The sequence below is a fragment of the Pygocentrus nattereri genome, chromosome 13 (assembly GCF_015220715.1).
Source record: "Pygocentrus nattereri isolate fPygNat1 chromosome 13, fPygNat1.pri, whole genome shotgun sequence".
Classification (NCBI taxonomy): Eukaryota; Metazoa; Chordata; class Actinopteri; order Characiformes; family Serrasalmidae; genus Pygocentrus; species Pygocentrus nattereri.
Window position 1 is genome coordinate 13,104,866 of NC_051223.1, and position 12,344 is coordinate 13,117,209.

Here is a 12,344-nt window from a genome sequence, read left to right on the forward strand (position 1 = left end):
CCTCTGGTCAAACAGTATTTACAATTTAGATAGACAGACAGACAGAGACAGACAGATAGATACTTTATTGATTCCGAAGGGAAGTTAGCAGATGTTACGGGTACCACGACGGCACCACAATGGCACCACAATAACAGTTATTTTTCCTGAAAACAGGACAAAGGGATCAGACAAAGGCATCAGCTTTCACTGCTTCGGAGTTCTCTGCAGCTATATTTATTGAAACATTTTTTTAAATCATGTGCATATGTCACTTTCCTTTTAATTCACTTAATCTTTTCCATAGACCATTTTTTTAAAATACAAAAATAATGCCGTTCTCAACATAAAACATAAAATACATGACATTTTCCATTTTTAAGCATTTTCTTTCTTCCTTCCTCTTTTACATTTACTTATTTAACGCCGTGCATTTACTTGCTAAAGGGCAATTCTTTTAACTAAATACTCTTATGAATTGTACCATCCGTACTCAAACATAGTATGTAAATATGTATAGGCTCAATTCAAACACTGCAGATGCATCCAAAAGTAGTTTGAACAATATATACACAGAACATTCTGAATAAACCGTAAATGCTGTATAAAATTTAACTAACTGCTAACAAACAACCATATTATTCCAATTCAGATAGATCTTGTTTTTAGATGGTGTTAATAAAACAACAAGAAATATGTTAAACTTTAATGGGAGATGCGTGTGGTCTAGTTTACCAAGACATGTGCTGCTAGCTTTAACCAGTTACCCTCGGTGTTCTAACCTCAAAACAGGAGCTTACATCTCAACGTAACGATTATTTTATCAAACTTTATCACATATAACCAGGTTGCCTTACACTTTGTGTGGGTTTTATGGGGTTTTTGAAGTGTTATTTCACATTACTAACCTGAAAACAGGACAAAAGGATCAGACAAAGGCGTCAGCTTTCACTGCTTCGAAGTTCTCTGCAGCTATGAGAGAACTTCAGCCGCGCAAGTAAACACAGTCGCCACGTAACACATACTGTCGCTGAATAAGTAAATCAAATCAAATCAAATTTATTTGTATAGCGCTTTTTACAACGGATGTTGTCACAAAGCAGCTTTACAGAATTTCGGAAAAGGCAAAGTTTTAAGGACTGTAAGAATGTACAGAAACCCCCTGGTGGGCAAGCCAGGGGCAACAGTGGCAAGGAAAAAGTCCCTCAGAACTGAGGAAGAAACCTTGGGAGGAACCAGGCTCACAGGGGGGACCCATCCTCCTCTGGTCAAACTACCTACAAGTGATTATATTACTAATATTAATAGCAGTAATATTGGTATTAGGAATAACTAGGAGTCTATGAGAACATCAGCGTAGGGTGGGCAGCTCGTCCAATGCAGGTGGTGGCAGCTGGTCTGAAGTGGGTAGCAGGAGGGCTCGACAGTCGGTCGTCCTTCAGTGTCCAGCTGGACATATGGGTGATTGTATACTTGGAAAGAAAGCAGGTAAATGGAATTAGTTTTGTTCTATCCGTTTGTACATGAACAGGGAATGTAAACATTTACAGAGTGTGGCTAATGACTCCCGCAGATCTGACTAAGACAGCTTAACTAAAAGGAGAGAACCAGAAGGACACAGACACGGCAGCACTCTGAAACATTTCGGCATCCCTCCGCTCCACCGTCCACAAACTTGAGTGACCGCGTGCGAGCAGCGACCAGTGTCTCAGTTTACTATAATTCCCTGTGTCCAAGGACCCCTGGATCTGCTGCCTTTATCTAAGGGGGAACATTACCTACCAAAAGCTAAACTGAACAAGTGAGTTTTCAGCCTAGTCTTAAAGATTGAGACTGTGTCTGAGTCCCGAACAGTTTCTGGAAGATCATTCCAGAGTTTGAGGGCTCTATAAGAAAAAGCTCTTCCCCCAGCCGGAACCTTCTGAATTCTGGGGACTATTAATAAGCCAGCACTCTGTGATCTGAGTGGTTGTGATGGCTCATAATGAGAAATAAGGTCTTGCAGGTACTCAGGAGCAAGACTATGTAGGGCTTTAGAAGTCAGTAAAAGGATTTTATAATCAATACGGAATTTAATAGGTAGCCAATGAAGTGATGTTAGCACTGGACTGATATGATCAAATTTTCTATTTTTAGTGAGGACCCTGGCTGCAGCGTTTTGGACTAGTTGGAGTTTGTTTAAACTCCTGCTCGTGCATCCTGACAGTAGTGCATTACAGTAGACTAGCCTAGAAGTTATAAAGGCATGTACTAGTGTTTCCGCATCACGCAGGGATAGGGCATTTCTGATCTTGGCAATGTTGCGAAGATGTAGAAAAGCTGTTCTAGTGATGCTGCCTATGTGTTGATCGAATGATAAATCTGAATCTAATATAACGCCAAGATTTTTTGCTGCTGATCCAGGTGTGGCTGGAAAGTCAGCGAGATTTAAGATTAAATCTGGTAATTTACTTCTTGCTAATTTTGGACCCAGAAGGAGAACCTCTGTTTTGTTACTGTTGGAAGTTGCGTGACATCCAGCCTTTCACGTCTTTTACACAGTCCTCCATTTTCTTTAACCTGTATTGGTCATCAGGCTTGGCTGATATGTACAGTTGAGTATCGTCTGCATAACAATGAAAGTTTACGCCATGGTTACTTATAACTGTGCCTAACGGTAACATGTATAGTGTAAATAGTAATGGTCCTAATATAGACCCCTGCGGAATTCCAAATCTCACTTTTGAATAAGTGGAGGAAAATTTTTTTACCCTAACAAACTGATAACGTTCTGATAGGTAAGATCTGAACCATGATAGGGCCGTCCCTGTCAACAGAGTCTAGGATTGAGGTAAATGCCCTTTTTAATGGGTCATCTACCTTCTCAAAGTGAATATTAAAATCCCCTACAATTATTACTTTATCGTTGCACACAGCCAGGTTTGCAGCGAAGTCACTAAATTCTTTTATAAATTCAGAGTATGGTCCTGGTGGTCTGTAAATGTTAAATAATGAAAACGCCTTCTTTTTTGTGACCGGATTTGTAATGTGAATAGAGAGGACCTCAAAGGAAGTAAGTGTCGCATTGTTTCTGACTAATATTGAGAGTATTTTGGTATATTATACAGACTCCACCTCCCTTGCCTGATAATCTTGGCCTATGTGCATAATTATAGCCTACAGGCGTGGCTTCATTTAAAGTTAAATATTCATCTGGTCTTCAGTAACTTCAGTAAGACAAAAAAAGTGAAATTTATGATCACTTATAATTTCATTTACAACGACTGCTTTAGAGTTTAGTGATCTTATATTAAGTAGTCCAAGTTTTTAGTGCTATCATCAGAACATGGATATATGTTGATTAGGTTATTTAAGCGGACTGATTGAGTTTTTCTGTGATTAAATTTAGTTTTAATTCGGGGCAAAGACACAGTCTCAATAAGGTTGATCTTGGGTGACGCCTCAAGGCGGATCGCAGACGGTCGGTTTAGCTTGTCTGTCTGCGGCCTGGTCCCGGCTCTGGATTGTCAGCAGCTGTTTACACTACTCTGCCGACTAACTAAAAGACTGTGAGCTATGCTGCACGAAAGTAAGGCAGCACCCTCCCGCGTGGGGTGGACACCATCCCTACCTATAAGACCAGGCTTGCCCTCAAAACGTAACCAATTGTCTATAAAGCCCACTTGATTTTCGGAACACCACTTGGACATCCAGCAGTTTAACGCCGTAAGCCTGCTTCAGCGCCGCGCCGCATTGGGATGGGGCCAGAGCAGATTACGGCATCGGACATCGTCTGGGCCTGTTTAATCACCTCTTTAATATTAGCCTTAGTTACCTCAGACTGCCGCAGACGGATATCATTGGCCCCTACATGAATGACTATCCTCGAATATCTCTTATCAGCTAATCTAAGGTTGCCACTAATGTCTGGCGCTCTGGCTCCCGATAAAAATCTAACTGTAACCACTGGCGCCCCTAAAGGAGTAACTTCACGTGTCGAACAATCGAGTCTCCTATGACCAGCGTGCTTTTAACAGGCTCCACTGAGGCTCCTGTTTGACACGCCAATCGGAGGAGCGTGGTGTTCTGGTGGGCTAGCTTTGGCATCAGCGTTAGCATTTCATAGCTTTCCGGCTAGACTGCCGAGTCGTCACCCATTCGCCCCGCTGTGAGGGCTCTGACGCCGGAGTCAAGAGGGTGCTAACTCTCCCTAGGGTACCCGGGGCTGCTAATGTTGCCTCTGGCTGCCTATCCCTTAATAATCCCCGGATACGCACTTCTAACTGGTCGACCTTCTCCACCAAACAGCTAACTAGCTGGCACTTAGTACAAATACTATAGCTATCACTAGAGGTGGAAAAGGGCGTTAGGCTAAACATGCCACACTCTGCGCAGACGAAGCAACCAGAAGAAGCCACGATATTTCAGCCACTTACCGCTTTTTGTTGATTTAGAAGCTGATAGCACAAAAAACTTTACCTGAGTGACGCGCTCTGTCGCTCGCAGTGACACTACCCTGCATACACTGCAGCGCTTCTGAACCAATGCCAAGTATGGTGGACAGTACGTAAGTTTTTAAAGTAAGGATCTGCAGCACATAAGTGGCAAAAATCCCTATGTAAATAATAAAAACATGATTACATTTTCTTCCAAATAAAAACACAATCAACACATTTTAGAAAAATAAAGAAAATAAAGAAAGTATATAAAAACATTAACAAACAAAAATGTGACCACACTTTTGTGGGCGTCACACAGACACACAACACTATACAGTAACCACAAATGGGTGTAGACATATAAGACGAATAAATAGACCAGATCCTATCTACAGTTATATATACAAATAGGAAAAAAATAAAAAATACCACAGACTGTGATAATATCTATAACCTGAGATGAGAGATTCAGTGCAATAATGACTGAACCAAAATTTACAGATGACGGCATATAATGACCACAGAATGAATAAATAAATATGGCATATATTGTACCCAGTAAAGTATCTAATGTCCAGGTGTTCAAGATGAGCTACACAGAAAGTGCAATATGTGCAGCACACTGTCTATACGTGCAGATGAATTGATAAACACAGGATAAGCATGAGATTCAGATTCAGTCCTCCTCTTCTCTGCTGGTCCCCCTGGGAAGAGTTGAAGAGCCTGATGGCTCTGGGGACAAAGGGTCTCCTGAATCTGTCGGTTGAGCAGCTCTGTGACAGTAACCTGCCACTAAACCTGCTCCTCCTGTCCATGATGATGGTGTGCAGTGGGTGGCCATCCTCCTCCATAATGGAGAGCAGTTTGTGTAATGTCCTTGTTTCAGCCACCTTGACCACAGAGTCCAGTTCCACACCGACCACTGACCCCGCTTGCCTGACCAGCTTGACCAGTCGCATCTCGTCTCTCGTTTTTATGCTTCCTCCCCAGCACACCAAAGCATAGAAAACAGCTGGCAACCATGGTCTGGTAGAACATCTGCAGAAGCTTCCTGCAGATGGTAAAGGACCCTTAGCCTTAGTAGTTTAATTAGCTTTAATAAGCTAAATACCAAATTGCACACAGGTGGATCTCCTTAGCAGGAGATGCCACCTAAAGGAGATTGGAGATTGTAAAGTGGTACCAGGGGAAAGTGTAGCAAGGCAGCATAGGGTGGTTGTCTGTAGAATGAGATTAGAAACAAAGAAGAGGAAGAGAGTGAAGACAGAGCCAAAGATTAGATGGTGGAAGGTGAAGGAGGAGGATGGTTACAGGCAGTTCAGGGAAAAATTGCAACAGGCCCTTGGGGGCAGTTAGGAGCTATCTGAGGACGGGGAAACTACAGCTATGGTGGTCAGAGAAACTGGCAAATATGTGTTGGATGTTTTGTCTGGTCAGAGGAAAGAAGACAAGGAAAGTCGGTGGTGGAATGAGGAAGTGCAGGAGAGTATTCAGAAGAAGAAGGCAGCTAAGAAAAAGTGGGATAACCAGAGAGATGAAGGAAGTAGGCAGGAGTACTGTGAAGCTAAGATAAGATAAGATAAGATAAGATAAGATAAGATAAGATAAGATAAGATAATCCTTTATTAGTCCCACAGCGGGGAAATTCACAGTATTACAGCAGCAGCAGAGTAACAGGAGTAAGGCACTCAATAGTAGAAACAGGAAACAGTATAAACATTATCAACATTATAAATAATAAAAATTAAATCTAAATCTCTAGACTATTTACAACAAAATAAGGATAATAATAAAATAAAATAAGAGTTGCATATAAATCTGTATTGCACTTAGCCTATTGCACAATGAAAAATGTTCGCATTCTGAATGTAAGTGTATATTGTATTGTATGTGGTCTACTGGGAGCAGTGCTGGTTGTACAGTCTCACAGCAGCAGGAAGGAAGGACCTGCGATAGCGCTCCTTCACACACTTGGGGTGAAGGAGCCGGTCACTAAAGGAACAGCCCAGTGCTGCCAGAGTCTCACGCAAGGGGTGGGAGTCGTTCTCCAGCATGGATGCTAGCTTGTTCAGCATCCTCCTTTCTCCCACCGCCTGCACTGGGTCTAGAGGAGTCCCTAGGACCAAGCCGGCCCTCCGGATCAGTTTGTCCAGTTTCTTCCTGTCTGCAGTGGAGATGCTGCCGCCCCAGCAGACCACTCCATAGAAGATGGCTGATGCCACCACTGTGTCGAAAAAGGTCCTCAGGAGTGGCCCCTGCACTCCAAATGACCTCAGTCTCCTGAGCAGGTAGAGTCTGCTCTGTCGCATAGCGAAAAGAATGGTGGCAAAGGCAAAGGCTAAGGCCTATGATGGGCTGTATGAGAGGCTGGACAGTAAAGAAGGAGTAAAGAACTTGTATCGTTTGGCTAAACAGAGAGATAGAGCTGGAAAGGATGTACAGCAGGTTAGGCTGATAAAGGATAGAGAGGGAAATGTACTAGTGAGTGAACAGAGAGTGTTGAGTAGATGGAAGGAGTACTTTGAAGAACTAATGAATGAGGAAAACGAGAGAGAGAGGAAGACAACGGTGGAGAGATAGTGGATCAGGACGTGCAGACAATTAGTAAGGTGGAAGTGAGGGCAGCTTTAAAAAGGATGAAGAATGGAAAGGCAGTTGGTCCAGATGACATACCTGTGGAGTTATGGAGATGTTTAGGAGAGAAGGCAGTGGACATTTTAACCCGGTTGTTTAACAAAATCCTGGAGAGTGAGAGGATGCCTGATGAGTGGAGAAGCAGTGTACTGGTCCCCATTTTTAAGAACAAGGGTGATGTGCAGAGCTGCAGTAACTAAAGAGGTATAAAGTTGATTAGCCACACCATGAAGGTATGGGAAAGAGTTGTTGAAGCAAGACTAAGGCGAGAGGTTCAGATCAGTGAGCTGCAGTTTGGTTTCAGGCCCAGAAAGAGTACCACAGATGCAATTTTTGCATTGAGAGTGTTGGTAGAGAAGTACAGAGAAGGTCAGAAGGAGCTACATTGTGTCTTTGTGGATCTAGAGAAGGCATATGATAGGGTGCCAAGAGAGGAACTGTGGTACTTTGTGAGGAAGTTGCTGGGTGTAGCTGAAAAGTATGTTAGGGTGGTGCAGGACATGTATGAGGATAGTGAGACAGTGGTGAGGTGTGCAGTTGGAGTGACAAATGGTTTCAAGGTGAAGGTAGGGTTACATCAGCTTCGAGCCCCTTCTTGTTTGCAATGGTGATGGAAAGGTTGACAGATGAGGTCAGGCAGGAGGCTCCATGGACCATGATGTTTGCAGATGACATTGTAATCTGTGGTGAGAGTAGAGAGCAGGTGGAAGAGAATCTGGAGAGGAGAGGAATAAAGGTCAGTAGAGACAAGACAGAATACATGTGTGTGAATGAGAGGGAGGCAGGTGGAAAGGTGAAGATGCAAGGAGTAGAGGTTGTAAAGGTGGATGACTTCAAATATCTTGGGTCAACCACACAGAGCAATGGACAGTGTAGAAAAGAGGTGAAGAAGAGGGTGCAGGCAGGATGGAGTGGGTGGAGACGGGTGTCAGGGCTGATGTGTGACAGAAGGATAGCAGCAAGAGTGAAAGGGAAGGTTTACAAGACAGTAGTGTGTCTGGAGGCAGTGGATAGGGCGAGATGGAGGCAGATGATCCGCTGCGGTGACCCCTAAAGGGAGCAGCCGAAAGAAGAAGAAGAAGAAGAAGCTAAATACCAAATAAAAGCGAAGAGGATCTCTGTTTGAAGACTGGATGGTAAAGTCTTTATGAAAAGTGGGAATGTGCTGTCCCATCCTATCTCAATGCTGATACATCTGGGTGGCACAGTAAAGTAATTGAGGGTGTTGCAGCTGGCACAAATGAACAGGAGAGCGGGTTGGTGATGGTGAGGAGGAGGCCCTGATGTCTTCAGCAGGATGGGAGGGCAGTCATTATCTCAGGAAGAGTAAAGAGACAAAATTAGCTCTGCTCAGAAGTATGCCTGTAATAAATATGATTTCCCCCAGAGTGTGGCTCTGAAACTATACATCAGACCCACTCTTCACTCTGCTTTTCAGTGAGAAAGAGGAGGTGGATACACTTCTTTCTCTCAGTAGTAAACACGGGTGAATGGAGATACTAAAGGTTCATGCTGTCACTGTAGAGCAGAGCTAGACCTAGAGAATTGTAGAGCTGTTTGCCGATGAAGAGATGGAAGCAGGAGGAAAGCAAATCTGAATCAGCAGCACCACATTCATTGTGTCAGGCTTTTTATCCCTCCATCTGTGTTTGTGTGCACTAAATCTGTATTCACTTATTGTATACAACACTGCCTACACAGTGATGATCTGTATTTAGCTGGGATTTGCAGTGCTAAACACGGCAGTCAGAATTAGCAGCAGTGGTGTGTATTACTAGCAATTCTATTTCCATCTTGACTATTCATGTACTCCCCACCCCCACATGCTAGAAAATTCCAGAATAAGTGAAAAGTGCACAATCTAACAGTTTGTTTGAGTAGTTATGAAGTAAAAGTCAGTATGAGTTGATTTTTAGTGTTTAATAGAAAAGTAAAACACAAAAAAATGAACAAAAAATTGCCTGATTGCTTAACACAAAAACATGCTAATATCAAGCAGACAGTGCACAGTGTAATAATGTATAGTTTTCCAGAATTATTTGTGCCTCATTGATCATGAAGAAAAATTAATAACAAAAACTTCAGATTCAATGACAAAAACACATTACAGTAAAAGAATCATGTTTTAATAACAAAAATAACAATAAGAAATACTACTACTACTATGACTACTACTATTAATAATAATCTTTAGCTACATCATACTTGTACTGGCAACTTTTCCAGGGTGTTTCCTGCCTTTTCCCCCAATGACTGCTGGGATAAGCTCAAGCACCCAACAACTCAAGAGGATAAACAGCTTAGGCCTAGTGTGTGTATATAGCACTTTTCATGGCAATGACAGCTCAAGGTGCTTTACAGACAGATGATAAAGCTTAACAATAACACAAAAAATTATGATTGTTAAATCAAAATAATGTAGGAAAATGACAAATATCAAATGAAAAAGATAAATACCAAGAGACATAGAGTTTTAAATGAACACAAAGTTTAAGAGATATATTTAAAATTTTCTGTTGTCAGAACAAAACCATGTTGTTCTATTTGTCATTTTTTCAGTTTTTGGCATAATATGAAAGTGCTTGTTGTTTTTTACAGTGTGTGTACATTTCATGATGAATGGACCAAAACAAATGGCTCAAAATTACTTTTGACAGCCAGCGCCATTTTACCTACCCAAAATCCTGCAGGCAACGGTCAAGACCAGTGGCATCACATAGGGTTGGGTCATTCTACACAAGCGGTTTGCAATATCAAAGCTAGGTTTATGAGGAGCCTGGCCAGTCCCTATATCCCACATTACATCAAAAACAGGACTGCTGAACAGCAGAGGGCGCCTGCCTCAATGAATGGGAGTAACTGGCGCTGAACGGCTAAAAACGTTAAAATAGTCTCTAGTCACTTACCCAGAATATTTTTTTTTATTTTAGAAAGTAGAAAGATGTATTTCACTAAAAAAGAGAAAACATACATATATTTACTTTCTTCTACAAGTTTTGGGCAGCAGAAGGCGGGCATTACTGCTAGTGAGTGCTGTAGCGAGCGGAGCAGCTACTTAAAAAAAAAAAGTCTGGTTCCATTGACTTTAAAAGAAATGTAGGTTTTTCCTTCTCAGGTAAAGTTGTCATTTTAAAGATTACTTTATATTTATTTGGTAGAAATAAAACATACGGCACCTCTCGTGTGTGACCACTGCTACAGTTCTATTAACCCGCACTTTTTTGGACAGAGTTATGTGCGTCACTCAAACAGGTCCATCCTGAAATGTGAACCACTGATCATTACCATAAACACACAGACACACAGATGTGAGGTCATTTATAATTTATAGCCGCAAAAACTAGCAGCAGAACTTTAAAAATCTACCCTGAATGATAGTTATTTCAAAATGTGAATATGATTTTTTTTTTTTGGTTAAAATGCATGCTGCCTCCTTTTGTACGAGTTGTAGAGTATGTACTGAGTATGTACCAGTAAGAAGAGCATGGCAGTAACAACTGCATGAACAATTTTCTCTGCGTAGCTCTGGGGTAGAAAAGGTTGATCTTTAGCGATATTTCTCAAACAATACAGAGCTACTTTAGTGATTGTGCTTACATGTGGGATAAAACACAGGTGCAGTCGTGGGCTGGAGATTAGGGAACTGGCCCTGTGACCAGAAGGTTGCCGGTTCAATCCCCAGCACCGACAGTACATGACTGAGGTGTCCCTGAGCAAGACACTTAACCCCCAATTGTTTCCCAGATGCCATGGATAGGGCTGCCCACCGCTCCAATACACTGTGTGTATTCACTAGTGTGTATGTGGTGTTTCACTTCACTGATGGGTTAAATGCGGAGGTGGAATTTACTGTTTGTGGGATTAAAAAAGTATCACTTAACTTAAACAGATCTCAGGGTCTAAGATAACACCAAGGTTTTGTACTTCAGATTTGGTATGTGAAGATCTTCTCATAAAGCCGCTTTGGTAGTGAGTTTTACTACCAATACATAGTATACAAATTTTTTCGTGATTTAGTTGTAGAAAATTGACATCCAGTGAGAAATCTGTCTACAGAGTCTTGATTATGAGAAGGAATTTGAATGAATAATTGTGTGGCATCAGCATAGCTATGAAAAACAATATTATGTTTCCTAATGACATCACCTAGAGGAAACATGTGCAAAGAGAAAGCAATGGCCCTGGTATCAAAAGTGCTCATAAATAAGTCCAGTAAGACCAGAAGAAGGATTTTATGCATTAGCACTGAGCCAGAAGTCACTGAGAACATGAACCAATGCTACCTCTGTACTATGTTTAGAATGAAAAACTGATTGAAACTTTTAATATAACTTGTTTAATATAAAATATGCAGGTAATTGTTTGAAAACATAATTTTGAACATAATCAAAAACCATCTTAATGAGAGAAGTAGGAAGCATTTGTTCATTTTAATGAGCCCATATCATGGAAACCCACATTTTCCAGTAGTTCTCTTGCTTTCTTGAAGTTTGATGTAGCATTGTTCAAGTTTCAAAATATAATTCACCACAGTCCATATAGTCCATTTAACTACGAAAATTAGACAACCTGTGCTTGGAAAACAAATATTTGGAAATATTGCTAGAAGAAAACTCCTGCTGGTTGTAAAGATCTTTTTAGTTTATCCCGGCTGTGTTTGGTATAAATACAGGAAGACTAATACCAGACCCCAATGGGGAATAAATTAGATTAAGATTGAGTCTCAAATCTAGTACGTTCTAGCCGCAATTGTAGAGCACGGCCTGTAGAGGGCAGCAGAGCACTATTCTACATTTAGCGCCACTGCTAGCTTTCCTGCCGCTCTAGTTTAAGTGGGACACATTAAAACATTAAATTCAGCTTTTGTACATTTGCAGGAGGGGATGACTAAATATTTCATGAGATTTAAATACTAATTATGTAGTCAGTGGCTAATTATGTTGCTTTCATAACTGCATAAGCACCTACTGTAGGCTACACCATGCATAGCAGTGAAGGAGCTAACGTTACAGTACACACATTCACATAAACACTTCAATAAGCAAAACAAGACCGGCCAAAATGCATTATTAGATTAGATTATAACAATACAGTTATATTAGACTGTACATGGAAAAAAGCAAGCATCTAGATACAGATGGAGTGCTTCAGGGCAAAGATGATAATCTGTTACTGCAGCAAATAAGCACTCTTATTTTAGACAAAAACAGATCAGTAGTAACAGTTAGCCAATATGGAAGTCTAGATAAGTAAAAAATGTGCTTGCTTTCTTGAATTCGACACAATGGTTAATGTACAGGTTGTTTCGTTCTG